Below are 22,497 nucleotides of genomic sequence, written 5' to 3' on the forward strand. Positions count from 1 at the left end.
CCTAGCTAACAAGCTTCCTCCACTGTGCTGATAATGCCGTTGCAATCTCCATAACTGCTGGTCACCAAAGTTCACACCTTTACCGCTTTGGCATTGACCGCAGTCCTACATCCAGCCCTGAAGTAGCCAATGTGATTGCCATTCTGCAGCCATTCTGGGTTTTAGTACCTATAGCAGCAGCTCAGACAGTGCATAAAGAAGAGCTCCGTGTCTGAATATTGCAACTTCCAGCATACGAAAAAACACTAATCACGCATTGCAATGTTATCACTGCTCAAATTAACACCTTGCAGGCTGCCAAATGATTTCCATGCCTCTTTATCCAGCCCAGGTCTTACCTTGCTGAACAGACAGTTCCCTTCCATCTTTGGAGGACATGGGCAGGAGTGCTCCTCTCTATTTACTGCTTTGATGTCACAAATCTGGGAGGGGGTTCAAAAAGTCTTTCTGAAATTACTTGAAAAAATATCCTCTTGGGAAGAGATTTACTAAGCTAAATCCTTCTTAGTTATCCTTATTTAGGCTTAAACTGTGGCTTTAGCAGAAGGAAAATAGAAAACTAAGTCACTTTTAGAGAAAATAGCATAAAAAAATCCAAAGTTTGGAAAATGCAGAAACACATACTGAAATTCACAGTATAAACACAACACTCTTCTCTAATAATTAGTCACAGGAATAATTCATAAGGATCTCCTTCACTCAAAGTCTTTAGATCAATTCACAGTATATTTCTAAGAGGTTATGCTCTAGTTCAGCAGAAGTTACTTATGTATACAGACGTATAAGTGGCTGAGACCTACAACATGTACGCTACAGAAAATAAGCCTAGATATTGCAAAAGTTTATTTTATTATTAGAGGTATGATATTTGATGCATAATGAAGTACCTTACTCTCCTAAACTATACTGAGTAAAAATGAAAGCTATGTATAGTGCACAGTGGAGAAAAGATTAAAAAAAAAAAAAAAAAAAACACTATGTCTGCAGTTGAATGTAGTTTTTCAAAGAAATGTGTTGGAAGGGATCTGTCCACAACACCAATGCAAGTAATATTTGCTACCTGGAAAGGGTGCATTTTCCTAGTCATTCTTATATCTCCATCAATATTTTACCAAAAAGTGTGATTTCATCTAGGAACATGAATCTGTATGAATGAAAAACTACAAGTAATTCATAATTTTAATGGAATATGAGTTATTATTTCTAAAGCCAGGAGTAAAACAAGATCAGTAACAGGTTCACTATGTGTTTAGCTGGCTTACTAATGGAGCCAAGATTTATCAGAAATTATTTTTGTCTGGACCATGACTGGACCTAATGTGTTTACTCTTCACACTTCACACTTCCAACATATTAGGAACTGGAACACAGTCCTCATTTGGCCAACATCAGAAAATGTGATTCAGCTACAAAAACCAGGCTTCTTCTCCTTGCTTGATTCAATGTATTTGAAAACTACTCTTCTACACTTCAGTCAACAGTCCTGTTTGATGACGTGTTTGAGCTGCTGCATTTTACATCAGAAAGGCAATGCCAACAGTACCAAAGACTAAGAGGACAAATGATTTAAACCCTAACAGCTGAAGCAGTAAATATTTATTGGTCATACACAATAGCAGCGAGTCAATAGGAGAGACAGAAGAGTCTTCCTACAGCAGCTCTGCATGATGCTCTGTATCTCTTCATCTGCATCTATACAGATGGTAGAGACACTGCTCACACCAGCAGAGAACAGAACTAAATTCAACCATCCTATATTTTGGCTGACAGCTTGACCACTACCTTTTCTTCTCAGCTGGAAGATTTTTGCGTACTCACACCATTTGGGGGATGATTGTAACCACCTTTCTCTACCTCCAGCTCTGGTGTACCCTCCTGGAATCTTCTTCATACTTGCTGGGCCCTGAAGCAGCACTTCCTGTGTGAATTTTTCATGTGGTATGTATGAAGCATGGACTTCTAAGTTTAATAGATGCAAGTGTTGTATCCAATCAAAGTAAAATTGAATAATATGTATGTGCTTCAATATCAAAACGAAAATAGGTAAGCTGGCAAAAACCAATGGGTCTATATATTTTAGGGTCAATAGGGACTATTACTCTGCCCCTTCTAACATGTTAATGGTGCACCTAAATGCATTTTATTCAAGACTAGACTTTCCTAAGCAATATGCACTTCATAATTTCCCAAGAAAATATTTACTTAAAAACTCATAGGGAAAATATATTTCATGGGGAAAAGGCTGTTGAATTTAAGTAGCATGGCAAAATACCATGTTTTGACTGGCATTCTACAGTTATTAAGACACTATTTTTCATAACTTTTAATAATGTGTTTCACTTATGGTTTATACAATAAACCCTTCAATCACTTGATACTGTAGTCACTCTCAAAATTTATTTCCTTCCATCAAGCATATGAACCAGTCTTTTATTTATAGGATAAATGTTATTATTGTAGATTTTCTCATGGGTGCTGACTGCCCACTACTGGTTTATTGACTGACTTTCAGAAAACAAGACAACTATAACTTATTTTAAGAACAAATATGAAGAAATTCATAGTCTTTATAAAGAAAAGTAAGCAAGCAAATCTGAATATGTAGGATTTCACTTTAGACCCCATTGTATTCAATTTGGTCTTGTTTCTCTTTTTAAAGGGGTCAGCAGTATTAAAAAAAAAAAAAAAAAAGGCCAAGTTTGCTATTTCTTTCTGCATATGTATTTGAACAACCTCTGACAGACGTTGTCTAGAGATCTTCAATTTCTAATCCTGCATCCCATGATCTTGTTGCATGCCCAAGTCCTTCTTGATCCACCAGTCAGTGGAAAACACTTTCACTTCTCTTACTGCCTTACTGTCCTCAGTTCATTTTCAGAATCCTGCATGGAAAAATTCACTCACCTGTTAAAGTGAGCTTTAAAAAGCTCACATAATATTACAGCTCCAAAACCTCATTTCAGCTGCATTAATCAAGTAGAAAAGAAGCAGAAGTTTTTCCCAGGGAACATCGGGATGTGCTTCTGACACAATGTAAGATCTTGGGATATATGTCTGACCTCCTAGAGGAGCCTAGAAAGTATGTCATGATCTCACTCAGAGTAACTGCTCTGGCTTTGCATAACTCCTCTTATACTGGGGGGTGAGATGCTATTTCAGACACATACTTTTATTTTTGGGACATGTTAAATTATATAGGTCATGTATCCATAATGACCATAACTATGTATATACTCACAATAAATTCTTGCCAAAGAATGGATGCAATAAGGAAAACTGTGATCCCTCAGAGCCAGAGGAAAGAGGAAAAATATATATATATATATTTAAACATTACTGTTAGAGGGGAAAAAATAGGAAAAGTACAAGAGCAATGTAGAATTATATATTTTTTCTTTTTCTTCTGGAAATACATCTCTTGTTAGGGGTAAGGCTGCATTTACTTTTTTATAAAAGCTTTGTAGTAGTACAACCATTTTATAATACCTTCATGAAATCAACTCCTTTTTTTCCTCTGTTGTTCTTTGTTGGGAACTTCCTGTTCATAGAAAAATGCTTTGACAAGTAGCTAAATTTCAATAATGTTAGATTTCATCTCATATAAACTTCTTCATTATTCAATGTGGTCTAGTTCTTCTCATGTATCTCAGATAAGTTTTGAACAGATGTTCCCAGAATTTTTACTAGAAGAATATTCCTTTTTTATTATTATTACAAAGATTGTTAATGAAAATATTAAACAAAATAAGTTTCAAAATTTATCTTAGATAATTTCTACTCTACTTTCCTTCCAGTATGTCTATTCACATTCACTGCTCCCTAACATGTAATTTCTATAGTTTGTCCTATAGCTGTATTTTATGAACTGCTATCCAAGTGGTACCACCTGAAATTGTCCACTGAAATGGTTCAAGTTAGACATGTTAGGTTTGGCCTTACAGGTCCTAATATTTTATATTTGACTGTGTACCTCATACACAATACGTTAGATATTAGACCTTCCACCTCCTTCTGGCCATTTAGTATTTTGGCTATTGAAAAGATGGTCTTAAACAGGTCATTAAAGCTGAACCTGTATTTCTCTTTTACTTTCTCAGACTGAAGTCCCTAAGTTGAGGGACTCAAAGTACCACAGCTGGAAAAGTTTAGGGAATGAGTCCTAAGAAACATATCCATTACACTACAAAGTTTAGACCAGGTTATACACGTTATAACTAAACTGAATGTCTTTTGGTCTCAGGCCCTTATCTAATGGAAATTTCCACATGTACACCAACAGGTAGAGCGGAAGTCAGCTGGTGCCATGAGAGCAAATGCACATTTGATTCCATCAATGGGATGGGATGGAATTAATAATTATCGGATGAATGTCATTAATAATTCTTAAGATCACTCAGGTTCTTCTTCAAACTGTTCACCACCTGTTTACTCTTCAAAATAATTCTATAATGTTAAAAATGTATATAAATAGATCATATATCGGGGCTTTTTGTTGTGGTTGTTGCAATTCCATTCTGCAGATCACTATTGCAGAAACAGACTGCCGACTAATGAAGTTGTTGCCTCAGCAGCAGACTTCCAGATAAATAAGGATTCTCTATTTGGAAACTGAAAGCTTTAGTCTCTAAAGTTATATAGACTCCCCAACACTTGCCAAATTCTTTTCTAAATCGATTTACAGCAGCATAAAGCAGATGGCTAATAATATTGAGTAGTAAGTCATTACTATCATTCATTTCACCTTACAAAAGCTATTACTTTTCTTCATGGTAAAAGAATATCTGAAAATAGCAGAATTTCATAAAATGTGCCATAAAGCTATAAAGTTTACAAATTTCCCACTTATTCACTGCTTTCCCTACTTCTTTACTTTACTTTAGCTGCCCCATTTTAAACAGACAAAGTCTATTTCTACTTTATCTTTCACTTTTCAGTAAGAAAATGATGAAGCCTCTTTCCATTTGGACCATTACAGTAGCTGGTGCTTAGTACCTATTGACTTTACAAGATGAGCTTTCTAAACTAGAAAACTGATTTATTTATTTTTTCCAACATGAAAAAAAAAAATTAAATGATTCTCTGTTTTGGAAAATAAAAATAAAAATAACTTCTGCCACCATGGTTAGTGGCAGAAATCTAAACAGCAAAGGCATCCTGAAAAAAAAAAAAAAAAGAAAAGAAAAGAAAAAAAAAGAAAAAAAAGAAAAAAAAAGAAAAAAAAGAAAAAAAAAGAAAAAAAAGAAAAAAAAAGAAAAAAAAAAAGAGGGAAAGAAAAAGACACATTTGGGCAAGTTTGCCTTGTTAGCTCCCATGGCACAGAGAAGCATGATGCCTAATCTTTGGCTATGCATGAGCTTCATAAACTGCCTAAGGGACTGGCAGAAAGGGACAGAAAAAAACAACAACTACTACCATTTTCACACAAGAACACAGCTGGAGGGAGAGATAATAATGATGCTCTTCTTATGCATAGCATTCCTTGTGCTTGGAGCACTTAGGAAAGAATTTACTGTTTCTCTGGAGGCTACCCTCAAAGTCAAGCTAGAGATTAAGTTGGGAAGGGGTTTTCTACTCATTTAGATGAACTCTGGACCTCTTTCTTTTGCAGATGAACAAACATGGAGAATGAAAAGGGAGACTCACAGGACAAGATACTCAAGAGGAAGTCAAGCTCTGTGTCCTGGTAATGAGGGCACTCAACCCTCATGGGGGTTGGAGAACAGGCAAATTTGTACTCCAAGGCAGATCCTTGGTGCTCTGGCACAATATGCATCCAGCACTGCAAACAGATTGAAAATGTTTCTCTTGAAGAAATCTTTATCAATAGCAATGCTCTACTCCCTTCTTTATTTCCAGAAATTAAAAGTGCAGCCAGGCTGTCAGGTTCATCTGAGTTCTCTTTTACACACGAGTCCACTTTAAAGTGCTATTTTTTAAAAAATTGTAACAGAAGAAAAAATTCAAGATAATTATGGAGATAGAAAAATTCAGAGATCATTCTCTTGTTCTAGTCATCACCTAGGCAGTTCTTGTAGGCCACAGCAAACACTGCTAAATCCACACCCTGAATGATCCATTTCAGGAAGCTCTGGATCCTGGAACCAGAAAGGCAACAGAAATCACATTCATTCTGGACACGTCCACACCAGTGGGACAATGTGGCACAGTGTAGTACTTAGCAGCTGGTTTGTCCCCCAGAAGTTCCAATCCCACCTCATTGTGCCACTTGTTTATACCCCAATGAATAGACCAAGATGAGAGAGCTGGGGGCTACCGTGCCCCCAGCATCATTGTGGCATTAGTTTGCTGAAAATACTTTTTTTTTTTTTCCAAAAGTTCTTGCAGGTGAAGAGATATGGTTAAAAAGCACTCACAAGAAATACAGAGGTCCCCATAAAATTGCACTTTAAAGATCGGATGGGAGCTATCTCTCAGTCACTAATTACACAACTTGGATAGCTGGTTCTATTTCAAATCTCCCAGTGGATATTCCTGTGGTACCTCAGGCTACAATTTTACTTTTATTTTTTTCCTGTGAGTCTAACATTCTCCATTAATCATTTGGATGCATTTGGCATCAATGCAATAGAAAGACTATGTTGACCAAAATGTAAGCCATTTATGCCTATGAATAGTTCTTCCTGGTTTTTCTTTGCTCATTCTTTGATTGTTGGTTGTTTGTGTCTTCTCATGTAACTATTATTGGTTTTCAGAGCAAAGCTGGCCACTGCATTTTGCGTTGAGTAAACACAAGACTATCTGCTGTTTCAAAATGTTAAAGATTTCTTTAAAAAAAAAAAAGTATAACTTATTTTTTATTAAAAAACAGTTTCTTCTGATCTTCTTATGATAATAAACTTTCCTAATATTTTCCATTGAAGATTAATACACTTCTCTAGAAAGTTATATCTAATTTATGTGACTTTAAGGGTCATGCTTTAATAACAATGATGAAACACGATTATTACTTCCTAATGCTGAAATTACAGTTTTTACATTGTAAATTTTTCCTGCTATGCGCCCTGTGGCACTAACATTTTTATCACTCCATGTGTTTCTAGTTTTAAAACCTTTACCCCTGCTGTTTGAAAAATATTTCTCATTTTCGTCCCCTATGGAGTACAGAAATCCCTAAAGGCAAACCATTAGTGATCTTTCTGCCTTTTCCCAAACACTTATTATGATCACCAGTGTTGCTTCCACTGCCTCATTGGCTTTTGGTAAAGTATGCAAATGAGATGTTCAAAATACACACTTTTTGCAACTGTGCAAGTTCATACTGATTTATAAAATGGGAAGGCTATTAAAGTGACTGAAAATGTCAGCAAGATTTATGCATGGGTGACAAATTGTATTGGAAATGCTCATTTTTAACATGCTGGCCTGGATTCTTTCTCTTTTTTAAAAAAAAGTATTGTGTGTGATGCATTTGCTTTAAGGCCATTTGCCCCTCCCATCTCCCCATTTGCTTTAAATATACTCTGACAGTGACTTTTTGACCAGGAAAATAAACAAAACTATTCACACTGATTGTTTTTGCCATGCAAAGCAGAAATTATTTTTCTTCTGACTTGTGTTTTTCCGTGAAGTATAAAGCTATTTAAAAACAAAGACTTTTGCCTTTACTTTGTGGTAAAGCACTTGTGGACCAGAAAGCTACCTTCCTGGAAAAAATCCAGATGCTGTCTGACAAAGCAAGAGTTTTCAAATACTGACACAGCTAGGTCCTGTCTGTGGATACACACACACAAGTAGCACTCCACTTGACAGCACAAGGCTTACATTTCAAGATAGGATCTTCACTGTAACACATATGACCCGGTCTCTGATGGCAACGTTCATTCTCAAGCAACAATTTCATATTCAAACCTCATAAAGACCATTAAAAAAATCAATGTGTGCCACATAAAAATATTATAGCTGTTAGATTTGCCAAACATAGATAAAGCAGATATGGTATCATGTGATAGCTTGTCAAGAAAACTTATTTTGTAATTGTATGATAAAGAAACATTATGAATCAATGATGAAAACCATATAGTACATTTCATAATAGCAAGAAAATGATGGGGAAATTTATGAGGGTTCATTTCAATTTAGGCACCAAAGTCAAAAGGAGTCTTGTCATTGATGTTGAAGAGAAAAGGTTTAGGCCCATAATCACACATCATGTTATCAACATATGTAAAGGCAGAAATGTTGTAAAGAAAGAAAATCAACAAACTATTGAATGTCTTGAAATGCTCATACATAATATCTGAAACATAATGAGAATGCTGGTCTGATAGCAATATATTCACAATTTCTGTCAGCATGTACAGTATTACTAGAGTTTTTTAAAGCATTTTAAAATATAGCTTGTTCTATGATACTAATATTAAGGAAGAGAAGCTGTGCTTTTGTGGTTTCTACTCCTGCGTGTTCAGCTTGGTGCAAACCCCATTCCTACAAAAGCTTAAACCAGTGTTTGGTTTTATGCAGCAATCCCACTGTGCAAGGTTACACATCATCAGACTTTGCAGCCACCTAAGCCATATCCTCAAGGCCTTTAAACACCTACTGACCACAAATGTCAGGATTTCAACAGCATTTAGGGGCACAGAAATGCAAATGAAACTTTTAAGGATCTAGCCAGGTTGGATGGGGCTTTGGGCAACCTGATCTAGTGGGAGGTGTCCTTGCCCATGGCAGGGGGTTGGAATCAGGTGGGCTTTAGAGTCCCTTCCACTTCAAACCATTCTATGATTCTGTGATTCCATGATTCTGTGGTCCTTAGTTGTTTAGTTGTTTGTTTGTTTGTTTGTTTAAATCAGTACACATGATCATACTGATAGTTTAGTACAAGAGACAGCAGATCATTCTGATACCCACAGCAACTAGAGATGTAATCCCCCTTCTTCTCCCCAAGTTCAAAATGCTTTTAAAAGTTATTATATCATTCTTTGTATTGAAAAATTCAATACTAAGAACTTAATTCTACTTTTTATATTCAGATCAGTCAGTACCAGTACCATTATTGCTCTGATTTTCCTAATTAGTTCATTAAGTTGCATAATAATTGGTTTACTGCCACCCACTTTTTATGATGCTAGAACTGTGAAAATAAAATTGATTTAGGGTCTTATTCTGATCTATTATGCTTACTCACTCACATATCCTGGTGTTTGCTGCAGGATTTTTTTTTCTCTTCTTCTCTCAAAGTCTGCATATTTTTCCCTGGTTTCACTTAAAATGCAGCCTGTATTCCAGTTTTATATAGGTGGGTTTCAGATGTGCATTTTACAAAAATAAATAAATAACCAAAGCATAGACAATGGAAAACATCTGTCTCTCACCTTAGGAGGTCAGGATAAATCTCAGTCTGTGAAATACAACGTGTGAGATTGAATTTATTTGCATTGTGTTAATGACATATATCAATGTCTTGACACCGGTATCTGGCATATTATAATAATGGGCTACTGTGCCAGAAGAGGTGTCTTATCAATGAAACAAGCAAGCAGAAACGTTAGGCTCTATGTGGAAAAGAGTGGGGCCATTATTCTGTTTGAATGGCACGGTGTATGGTAGCAGTAAAATAGAGAAGGCAGCATGTGAAATCCTGCCTTTCTCACTGGAGGACAAAACTAGCTATGCAGTTATACAGAGTGCCCATTCCATGCAGGTGCCTGGTGCAATAAGAAATATAGAAAAAATCAGGACAGGAAGCTCGTTTGGATTAGGAACCAATTTAACATGAACACAGAGTTAATCAACACTGAGTTTATATGGACAACTGGAAGAGCACTTTTTCCTTTCCAGAGCGCAACAAAGCCGTAGCCTCCTTGTTCTGGGTAGTCACAGCCAGGACAAGGCGTCAGCAAGACACCAAGGGATGCTGGAAATGTGCTCTGATACAACATCCAGTCAGCTGTGGGCATCAATATTTCAGATCTGAAGCTAAGCAATTCCCTTCAGAATCTATATAGAATTGCAGGATAACATAAGGACTTTGCACACAGACGTGGGAAAGGAGCACAACATGCTTTTGTCCGACGCAGAATCCCTAATGCGGCTCAGGAATCTGCCTGAGTGCTCTCCCACATAAGGGCATAAACATTTTTGCCACATGTAGTCATGCTCATATGAGCAAAGAGCGGGGCGTTAAGACAAATAGAAGTGCAGTTCAAAACAGAGCCAAGTCTGTACCAGACATGTAAGCAGAAGCATATATGAACATGAAATAACACAGAGCAGAGATAGAGGCTTAGATTCAACTACAAAAAAAAAAAAAAAAAAAAAAAAAAAAACAAAAAAAAACATAAAAAAAAAAAAAAAAAAAAAAACTCTGCAGCTTCCTGAGCAGGTGAACTGAATTGCTCTTCTGCCATTTCTGCTTTCCCACTAACTACCCTGCCAAAAGAGAGCAGGAAATGCTTCATCTCTTTATCAGCCACCGTGCTAAGAATGCGTAGTAAGAGGGGAAAAAGAGAGAGAGGGAGAGAGAGGAAAAAAAAATATGAAAAGTTATAGATTTGTTTATGAAGTGAGGCAGTTATTAGCTGGGGACACTTCTGCATATGCCTAATACCAAAGTTTCAGAAAGAACTCCTGCCATCTCCTCTTATATTAAAAAAACAAGTGGGGTCCACACCTTGCAGCTCCCAGTGGCCCAATCCAGAAGCCCAGCCCCAAGCTGTAGTGATAAAATGAATAAAATGGAATTGAAAAGCAGTGAACAGAGGTTTCCAGGAGTTTTGTTGCTGCTCTTGGCCTGCTTTTATTTTTGGCTGTGGACTTTGCAGCTTTTGGAAATGTCAGTATCCGGACACTATGTAAATCTGATATTCCCTCCAACAGAAGCAAGGAACTGTCCTCTGTGCACGTTTCAAAAGTGTTAAAAGTTTATTGAGATTGCAAACAGCTTAAACTGTTATTGGAAATGCAATATGGTGCACTATATTCTCATGGTTACCAGATGGCTGCCTGAGACAAACGCTGTCGGTTGTGCCGCTAACGCTTCCAAATGCAGAAGGGTTCAGAGGTAGCTAGGACCTTTCCGTCCTCCCTGCCAGAAACACCTTTTTCCTCCCAGGTTCCAAAAAGACAATCATTGCATTAATTGCTTTGGACTAGCAAGCCCCAAAGTTTTCTGCCAACTGACTGCTGTCCACCCTCAAAATTTCTCTCAGACAACACAGCACTCGCCTCATCAGAAACTGAGTTAAAAACACTTCTGAAGACACAGCTGACTGATTCTGACCATAACCATTTGTTAAAGCATGTAGATAGCAGTGTCTTCAGACTACAGTTTGAGAGCCACCATCAATGCCATTTGACACCATCACAACAATCCTGAAGTACAACTTTAAAAAGAGCCTCGTTTACTGATACTGTGCAGCAGAACAAGCTCTGGAACTTTTCCCTGTGCAAAGATACATTCATCTTACTGTATTAATGCTACCATTTTCCAGAAAAGGGCTATCAAGTCAAGGGCCAGTTCTCCCCCATGTAATGTTTCACTTACATTACTCCATTTTCCCTGTTCTCCCAGAATATGGCCTCATTTGATGAACATTTTTTTCTTGCTGATGTAAATATTTTCAAACGCTGCAATAAAAATTTCATTACAGAAGTGATTGAGATGTTTTGGGTAGTTTTGCTAAAAAGAGATGATTTGCGCATTTTTTTTTCAAATGTACACTTGAAGGGAACTGATGTGAAGTTAGTGCTATAATAAAAATGTAAATAAAATTCATTATAGTTCATAGATTTCCTGATATCATCTTTATTGACTCAATATTATTGAAATAAGTAAAAATAAATATAAAATTATTTTGAGAATACATCAGTACACCTTATTTTATCATCATAAAATATTAATGGAAAATTCCTTCAGGAAAAAAAAAAGAAAGGATGACATTTACAATACATGAATTTTTTTATGTTTTCCGCAAGTGTGATGTTACATAAAATTAAATGTATATAATTAATGTTCCTCTGTTTATGAGCAGCATTGCTTTATTCTTACTGCGTACAATGTCTCAATGCCAAGACATAATATAGACCCATCGGAGCCTATTTCCCTGCAGTATCACAACATTTTTACGGTTTCTTGTAACCATCTAAATCGTACTACTTGAATGATGTTTGTCAATGAATCTTTTAGTTTAATTGCAAGATGTCATATGTGCTTCATGACCTGTTTTCAGGGTCAAGTAACATTTATATCTCACTGGAGCAAATATAAGTGTTAACATTGAAATGCTGTATTCGGAGGGTTATACATTGTAGCTGACAGACGTCAGAGAAGATTTTAGATTCTCATTACATATTGTAATTTACTCTTAGCATATAACTCAGAGCTGACAAAGTGTGGCTCAGATTTACAGATTTGGAATTTTTGAATATGTCCTCACATCCACAGGATCACAGAGCAATTTGGGAGGTAAGGGAGGTCTCCACCCTGACTTCCTGCCCCAGCAGGATCAGCCCTGAGGTCCATTTGTGTCCTTCAGGCCCTCATGGATGGAGATGGCAAACCACTTGTTCCCCTGTTTGATGACCCTCATGGGGACAAGTTCCTCCTTTTGTGCTGCCTGGATCTCTCCCCTTTCAATTTATATCTGTTGTCCCCTTCCTCCTGCACCTAATGATGAGTAAAGGAGGGTAATTCCTTAGCTTCCTGGCCACATCATTGCTTCTACAGCCCAGGATGCTGCTGGATCCTTCATGGCTTGCTGCCCGTCAGCACCTTGGTCATTTTCCTAGACCTGTTCACAAAGAAGATGGTCTCCAACAGAACTGTTTCCAGGAATTATTCCTTCCCAAGGCACGATTTTGCATATCTCCTTGTTGATTTTCCTGCAGTTCTCCTTGCCCATTCCCTCATGTTGTCTAGGTCACTCTGAAAGGCAGCTCTGCTCTTGAGAGTATGGCCTGGATGACCAGTCTGGTGTCATCTGCAAATGTGGTGTGAGTGCAGCTCATCACCTCCTTCAGGTCATTGACGAAGATGCTAGCACAAAATAGGTCCCAGAAAGACCCTTGTAGGGTCACAGGCTGCCAGGGATTGTGTGTGACCCATTAACCCCTGCCCTCTCTGAGCCTGCTCATCCAAACAGATTTTTTTGTTTGCTTTTGTTTGTTTCCACCTTCAAATAAAAACCCCATCTGTCCTTCTTAGTCCATATACCTCAAATATTGCCCCACAATAGCTCTCTTGAGAGTTACCAAATTTATGAAATTTCAATTAAACGTAAAGCTGAATGTTGAAGATCTCTACATATTGAATAGGAAGCCTCTACTGCCTGGATACATTTTAGAGATTGACTAGGAGGACTGTAAAGTCCTACAGTGTCTTAAGCCTGTGGTTTAAGTCATATGGGAGAGGTGTGGTCTTGTGAGCACAAACTGAGAATAAGTTTAGAAGCTAGGGAGTAGAATTCCAGTACTATTTTAATCAGTAATTAGTCATATGCAAGATCAAGCAAGAAACTAATCTCTGACCAGGGTTCAACATATATACATAGGCTTTAGGAGTTGTAGTGCCAGATGAAAAATGCCATGACAGTACAGCACAAAGCCCTGACCTAGTAAAACCATGCTGTGCTGCCTGAAAACTGTTCATTACATGGCCATGCGACAACATCACTTACTGAGCTTTGAGCTGGAGCAGGTACAACAGCTCCCCTCTAACCTGTATTAAACCAGCATTAATCTCTCTGAACAATCTACTTCACCAGAAGTCAATAAAGTGTACATGTTCGTTGAGCACAAATTAACATTTCTGAGCAACCTGGCCATAACCAGAGCAGTATTCATGGTCCCACCAGTGCACCACAGCCTCTGCTTCCCCAGCCATAGCAAAATGAGTCACCAAAAAAAAAAGCCACCACTTCGAGATTGACAGTGAAGTATCAGAATGCTTCTCTTCTCAAGAATTATTGTAAATAAGTTCTGAATACCAAGAATGACACTCTTTCCATTGCTAAACACTCTTTACAGCTGTAACATTTAACCCAGCTCTTGTGATCAGCTCTGGGTAGAACTGAAGAAGTATGACACACAATCCAGGGATAAACATTTTGTTTTCTATAGTGGATAAACAGGCATCCTTCTCTGTGCATTCCTCATTGGGTTTTCAAGACTTTGCCAACTTGATTACACAATTCTTAACTAAATATTTGCCAACTGCAGCTGCAGTACTAAGTGGTGATGCTTGAAAATTTCTTTAGTAAAAAGAAGGAAAACATTATTGCAGCACATTTATTTTTAGCATCTTTTTTGTTTTATGAAAATAAAAAAAGCTGTTTAAGAGTATTAGATGGCATGTGGATATTAACAAGAACTTAAAAGATAAATATATATCTACTAATAATTTTATATTTATTGCACTTAATTTAACAAATTATTGCAAGAACTACATAGACAGCATTTTCCCTGTGAAATTATTATACTTAAATGAACTTTTGACAATGTATTAATTACAAGGACATGACCACATTTATTCTGCTGATCCGGTAATTACATGCATTAAAGAAATATTTATTCAGAAACCATGTAGTGCACTTCAAAACAGGCTTTCATTGCCAAGTTACATTTCCCGTATGCAACTGCCTTTTTGCCATTTATGAGTCTTTTTCAAACTTTTACTGAGGGCAAAAAAGAGAGCAGAAATGCTTCATAAACTTTGGGCTGACAACTTTCTCTCTCGGTCAGATGTAGAGCTTGGGATGGAAAGTGGCATAGGCTGGGTGGAGAGATTGGGGTGGCCCTGTACAGACAGGTCCTACCTGGAAGAAATTGGTTCAATAGTTTGCCTTCTAGATGGCACAATATTCATTTTAGTTCTCTAGGTATGAAATCTATGTGATCCAGCATACCCGTTATTTTGATACTAAATATAAATGATAGCACATTTATCCTACTAGATATACAGATTGCCCTGATAGCAAAATCTTCTGCCATCATAACACACCTGACCTCTCAGTAGGCACAGGTGGTTAAAGACTTCAGTCTGTGCCCCATCCTAGAGAAAGATATGGACTGATGCTGTATTGATCAGCAGATTTATTTTGTAGAGTTTATGGAGCAGTCTTTGAGTTTCACTCAAAGTGAAGCTTTGTGAGTGACTAAAATAAGAAAGCCAAAGACTGAAATCTGTAACTTTCATCGCCAAAACTGAATCTAATTTTTAGTTTTAGTCAGTGTGCATAAGCACTCGTATTTCCAGTTACGTGCTTATTTCCCATCAGAAAGTCATCTAGTTCTGCAGTGATAGCCAATGTGAAAGCTAAAATATTCTCAGTTGCATAACAATCTTTCCATTAAGCATTTCACAAAAGCAGAATGTTTTGCTACATAAAAAATAACGCATTTCTAGCATTTTCTGTTAATAATAATAATAAAAATAAATTTAAAAAAAAAAAAAAAAGGTTTCATAATGCCAGTTTCATAATGCCAGGAAATACATTTATGGAGTCCTCTAGTAATGAGCTTCTCTTGACTACAAGAAACAGCCAGAAGTTAGAGCCACCTGAGAAAACCACTGCATGTTGAAACAACCTAATTCTGCTATATGATTTTTCTTAAGTGTTACAATATAGACCTGGCTTTGGATTTTTTTAGCATATCATTTTTTTCATTTTAGGGAAAACTTATAATACAAGTGAGGAAAGAGTAAAACTTGGAATTCTGAAGGAACAGCCTTAACTATCATAACCATAGCAGCCAAAAGAAACAATTTGTTATAAAAGGAGGGACGTCACCTACTAGAAGTGGTCTCCCACTAAGAAAATACAAAGGAAAGCACTAAGGGAAACAGGCATGGTGGTCCAAATATTCTGAATGGAAAAGAGTGAATTTATGTTCATTCATGGTTTAACTCTTTAAATTAATACACGGGGACTTTTCTTTCCCATGTGAAAAGATTTACTCACGCAACTTTGTGTGCAGAATGCTATTTTAAGGTAATTAGGACTGTTCCATTGTGTTTCTTCCTTAACTATTTCAATGAATATATTTTGCTTTGACTGACTGAGAAATCCTTGGAATTGAAGTGTAATGGATCAAACAGATAGGTGGAGTTACTGTACTAAAAGCAAATGAATATTGACATAAATATTCTTCACTTATTTTCAAATACTACATTTTGATAAACTGCCACCTTAGCCCGGTTACTTCATAATCTCTATAAACCAGTTTAGAGGAAAAATACAGGCACTTTTGTTTTAAAATGTAGGCTTATTTAATCATTTATTTTACTCAGTACTAGCTTATAAATACATATGTATGTTCCACAAAAATAAAATCACTAAAATATTGGGTTATTTGCTAGAGCTGACATCGAAAGAACTCTCTGGTGGAAAATACATCAAGCTGATCTTAACATTACAAGTTCTTTTTCAAGCCAAATTTTAATTTTTATGTTTTTTATGATTTCTGGCAATTGATTTTCATAGCTAGCTAAATCTTATTGCTGTTATTTTTAAATAATCTTAATTTTCTGGATAGCATTTAAAATGGTGACATAAATGCCAAACTACTACTTCTCCATGCCTATTCAACAGGTTCTGAAATATATATATATAATTATGCAAAACAGGACCAGAAGAAAACTAAGGAAACCTCTGACCAAGGACTTGACTGGCTGATTCACATCTCCTTTGTGATATGTAGTGAACCTCCAATCCTCTCCAGCAAAAGCACTACCTAGACCACGTGTGCTATGTCATTACCAAGGAAGGAACCATTTTCTACCCATTGCCATTGCCAAACACAAGCGTTTTATTTGGAAATAATTACCTCTTCTAGACATCTGTCCTGAAGACTTTCCTTTTAGAGGCATTGACAATGAAGTAGAGTAAGCAGAAGACAACAAAAGGCAGTAGGAGAGACAGTAGAATATTCTTTATCATTGAGCTTTTGCTTTCATCAACTTTTACTTTCATTAGATTTTTTTTTTTCCCAACTCCAAAGCACTAGCACTATTCCCTATTTTCTCCTTGATTTCATAGCCACACTGCAGATAGCATTCTTAAGCCATTTCACCAGGTGTCCAGGGACTACTCTGGCCAAATAAAAACCAGGAAATATTCAAAGAGTGCTCTCAGAAATAGGTATGTTGATGGCAACCGTCCAGGGTATGGTGCTCATAACAAAGAGCTCTACCTCTCACAAACACCTGCTTTAGGTTCCCTCTAGCCTTGAAGCAATATCATCCTGACACTCTGCTTAAACTAATCGCCTTTTCTGCACACAAGTTGAGACTATCTGCCCAAGACCACACACTGCCAGGAAGGCATAGCTGAGACAGTGAAGGGATGGTACAAAAGGTCGTTCAGATGAGAGTGGAAGGAGGCTACCAAGAAGAGAAAAGGAATAAGGTGCAGTTGTTGGGGAGGTCTTGGTAGGAAGGTTTACAGGCAAACATGTTTCTAAAGAACTGTGGAGCAACAGAAAAAGCTCAGTGAGCAAAAAGTGGATGGATATGAGACAAGAAATATAAACAAATAAATAAATAAATAAGAGAAAAAATAGAAAAAAAATATCTAAGAGAGAGAGTTTAAAAGTAAATTACTGTAATGTAGTCAAAGCAAGGATTTGGGGCAGTCATGTGTTGACTCCTAGGTTATAATGGGAATTGAGGGTGAGAATACAAGGGAGGAAAGAGGAGCAATGTGCCAGTAGGGATGGATAATGAGGTATTTCAGTAGCTGAACTTTGGAAAGACTAAAGAAGGGGAATGAAAAGCTTAAAGGGAAAAGATTACAGTAATCAAGGGAGGTAACACATGATGGACATAGTGGAGGAAGAGGAGATATAGCAGGGGAGCTGTGAGAAGACTAAGCTGGGAAATGAATATGTAGGAAAGAGAAAAGGATTAAAATTTACTTGGAAGCTGTGATCCTGGCATGGGGAACAGAAGAGCAGAGCAGCCTGCCATGATAGCTACAGGATGGGAAAGGAAAGCATTTGAGCATTTGGGAAAAAAAAATATCTGAAATCTGTTTATTTGAGTTTATCCTCATTCAAAGCATGGTCCTTGGCATCCTGCTGGCTGTCAGCACATCAGTCACCTTGTGACTTTCCTCCTTTGCTGTATCAATTAAAAGTGGGCTGGCTGAGATCCATGAGACTACCTGCACCCAGCACCACCCTATCCTACGTTGCCTCCAGCATGGGAGGCACCATGGGAACCACCTCGACTTCAGAATGTGAGATAAATATATGTTATTTAAATGAAAAGTGAATCAGATTTTCTTTTCTTCTGGTTACTGCTAACAATATGAAAAGGCTAATAGAAACTAAAAAGAGCATTATTTCTCCAAATATTTGCTACAATAGGTGACAGGAATGCTAGACTTTCAGTCAAAGGATTTTTACCATAACAGCTGAAATAGGCAAAGTAGTGATCACTCTTATCATTCTTAATCTTTCAAATTGCCACAGGGAGGCACCAATCATGACACATTGTAGTACCTACATAAGTTAGCTTTGAGTTTCACATGCAGGATTAAAGGAGAAATTCTGATTTAGTTAAAAGAACTGCTGGCACTTACTGCACAGTGGCCACAATTTGGGTCTCACAAATTTACCTCGAGTTGCACTGAAAGACAGACAGAGAAACTCACTCCAAGTGTCTAAATTCATGGTCTTCTGATCAAAAAAATAGGCAAAACTCCACAAGTGAATAAAGTTGGACTGGTCTTTTTCCCCATGGGCATTATCTACTGCTGGTCCCTGGTGTTAGCAATGGCCCTTGTCCTGGCACACAGGAAGATGCCAGGAGAGCTGGAGTCACCAACGTGCAGCAGCAACCACTTCACAAACCTCTTGGAATGAAAAAAAACATGTTTTTCATCTTTGGAGAAGTCCCCACTGTTCACATTTATTTGCCAACTGTGTTATACCTACTCTGATTGCAATCTTCAATTTGTCATAGGCTTTTCTCAAGAATCTACATACTGAATACTTAGACACTAAAATAAATTAATGGATTTGAATATGTTAAATGACTTGTTCATCCTTGCACTAACCCTAACTCCTTTTGTGACCTAGAGGAAGGGAGTATTGGAAAAGATGGCCCTCTCTAGTTCACACACAGTTTCTTTGGGCTTGACAGAGAGATTACTGATTTATGAATGATGGTCTGCATTATACAGCTGGCCAGAGCATGAGACCAGAATGGTCCCTTTGGGTCTCAGATGTCATACAATGTTGCTTTTGCTTATTTTTTATTTCTTTCTGGAGTAAAATGGCTGCAATGTATCTGACGATCACAGGAACGGTACCTATGGATGAGGTTAGTCTTTGCTTTCCATCTCTTTGCAAGAACAATAAACATCAGTGTCAGACTGGGCAGATTTTGTTTCTCCTTTTTAAGAACCAACAAAGTCCAACAGACATATATTTGGCTTAAGGAAAACAACAGGTTCATTGACAGAAAAACAATGTCATTCTGTGATTTTAGACCCTTTTACTACTATAACAAACATCAGTTTTGAATACAGAATAACTACTGCAAGGTGGTTCTAAAGTGGATGCTGCTAAAGGTTATGCAAATGTAGGAAATTATAATTCTATCTCAATGTCATTACATGTGTCTACTTAGATGCACATTTTCTGCTATGTTTAAGTTAAACAAAACACTAAATGACTGTGTAGTATGACATCTCATTAATATGTTTCCATTCACATCTGTGCCTTTAGTATAAAAAAATAGGCTGTTCTACTGATAAGAGATTAAGTCCTTTAATTAGAAACAAATGACAAATCACTGTTAACCCCATGTGATGCTTTCTAAAACTTCCATCAAATATTCCCTTTAAAACATTATTAAGCACAAGTTCAGCAGATCTACTTCCTAGAAAGTGCCATTTAACAAAACCCAGGCAGGATGTTAATACTGAGGCCGAATTACAGGTTGCCAATGCATTTCCTGCAAGGGGATTGACAGGGGATCATTTTGTTATGGGGCCACCTCCAGCGTGTTGTGACAACCAGTCATTACACCTCTGAGCACAGCACTCAGCTGTAGGTTTCTACAGGATGCAAATAGCTCCAAATGGGTTCAATTTAGAGATAGCAGATAATGTATCATTCACTTCTTTAAGGTAGAAGCTTTTAATTTTCAAGGAAAAGAAAGAGGAGTACATTTCAGTTTCTGGAAATAAAGATCTAGTTAACAACGCGCAGCAGAAAAAAAATGAGAGTAGAAATAACTATTATAAAAATAAAAACCTTAACTTGTGTTTTTTTTTCACTTGTCTCAGAGACATACAGTCTGTGTTATCCAGCGTCCTTGTTTATTGAGGATGCAATGCAATTGTTCATTTAAAATTTGTGCATTGCAACAAATACTAGAGGATAAGATTTCATATTTGCACAGCCACCCTTTCATCTTGAGTAATCCCAACAGATTTTGCAAAGATCAAGACGGAGAACAGTAAGCACTAAGGACAATTATGTCATGGCATAGGTACAGTAATGGTTACAAAAATAGTTTTATCAAGAAAAATAAAATAGTTAAAATAAAATATAAAATAAATAAAATAAAATAAAATAAAATAAAATAAAATAAAATAAAATAAAATAAAATAAAATAAAATAAAATAAAAATCAGGGACAAAAAATGTTTGACATGTTTAAAAACAACCATGTTCATGAATGGAAGAAATTGCTGGTTCAAAACACAAGAACAATTCCCAGGTATTGCATACTTACATATCTTTAATGGTGCTGAATATGTAGAAAACAAACACAAAACTCCAGGTGTGCAACTGGCAACAGGTTCGTGAAGTTTGGTTTTAACTTTTGTAATTCTGTCACCTTGTTCCTGCCAGTAAACTCCAAACACATACTTTAAACAGTGCTATAATTTATCAAAGTCCACTACTTTCAGGAAATATTCCACAGCTGGTAAATCAAGAGGCCTAAAGTGCCTGTGATTAACAGGTCTCCTACCGTCTCTTTCTTTTCCACTTCCCTTTTCTCTTTTATGTATATACTTGCACACATACATACTTACATATATCTACATAACTATGTCTATGTGCATATGATAAACTTTTAATTATCTCATATATAATAACAGGCTGTTTGTGGGTTTTTTGTTTGTTTGTTTGTTTGTTTTTTGTGTGTGTGTTCTTCGTTCTTTTTTAAAATGAACTCTGGGTGCCCACAGAAACACACTTCAGGAGCTAATGAAAACTGTTTTCCACAGCTACCTGCCCATCAGAATTTTTAACAGGCACTATATGCAACTTTAACAGGTTGGTTGGTTGTTCATTTGGTTTTGGTTTGGTTTGAGTTTTTTTGGTTTGGTTTGGTTTGGTTGTTTTCTAATCACCCACTACACTGTGATTTAACAACAAAAAAAAAGTTAGCATCTGACAAAAACAGACGAAAACGTTCGTCTACTGAAAAACACTGTCCAAAGATGTAAATGTGGGTGCCATTTTTCAATCTAACTGTAAATATTGTCCAAATGGAAGGTACTTGTCTTTTAAGTGACATATGAAATAGTCTGAGAATTGATATTGAGTGTATTTCTCTTTGTCTTCAAAGCGAAGGAAGAGAAATGCAAAATCCAAAGCAAATTAAAGGTACTTTGTAAGTGACATTTTAATTATCTTGTTTGGATATTATTCATTTTATTTATTCTTCTAAATGCAAACAATACTGGACCACTGTATAAATATTATCTCCATTGGAAGCCTACAGTACCTCTAATAAAAAAGTACAATTGCTTGGCTACCAAATCCAATGAAACTTATTCTAAACATACTGTATTCATTATAACAGCGTATTTCTGCATAACACACAAAAGACTTTGGAAAGAGGGGACAGTTTAAAAGAGGCCAGTGAAAAGATGTAATTAGAACTGTGTGGGCTTGGCAAAACCCTCTCGACAAACAAGCTTGAGGTTACGTTTGCCAAAGCACTCCAGGCTTACTGAGGTTTCATTACAGTGAGGAGAGCTTAATTCTCATAAGTATCAGACACAATGGGATGTAATCAAATATTAAAAATAAAATAAAATATCCAAATGAGAAAGAAGAAACTGAGCCCCACTTGATGAGGGAGTTAGGACAAGGGTAACTGGCTGTGGTACAAGGGATTGCAGTTGGAGGTTTCTTTGCAAAGAGGAAAACCTGCAGATGAATTAGTAGGATCACTGTGAGCAATTTGTATTCTGAAATTTATATTCTGAAAACATTGTCAGAGCCCTCGTTTGTACTTGCACTTTACTCACAAATATGCAGCGTCTTCTGTTCACCACGTGGATGTGTTTGACCAACAAGGTGCACTCACAAACACCTGTGGCTGGTTCAAGGCACAGCCATTCGTTACACAGGGTTGGTTCACCTGCACGGTGAATGACCCTTTCTGAGGAGAAGGAGCACAAAAACCACTCATCCAGCTTTGATAGTCCTTGGATGAGGGAAGGAACAGAGTGACACTGTGCCCGGGCACACCCATAAACACACCTGATGGTGACCTGACTGTGGATAA

At 36.9% G+C, this 22,497-nt stretch overlaps 1 long non-coding RNA gene across 1 annotated transcript in view; it reads right to left on the minus strand.

Moving 5' to 3' along the window:
- Positions 1-22,497, minus strand: part of LOC125182672 (uncharacterized) — a 165,785-nt gene that overhangs the window by 11,069 nt on the left and 132,219 nt on the right. The gene's annotated exons all lie outside the window — the stretch shown is intronic.

The sequence above is a fragment of the Anser cygnoides genome, chromosome 6 (genome assembly GCF_040182565.1).
Source record: "Anser cygnoides isolate HZ-2024a breed goose chromosome 6, Taihu_goose_T2T_genome, whole genome shotgun sequence".
In the NCBI taxonomy this organism is placed as follows: domain Eukaryota; kingdom Metazoa; phylum Chordata; class Aves; order Anseriformes; family Anatidae; genus Anser; species Anser cygnoides.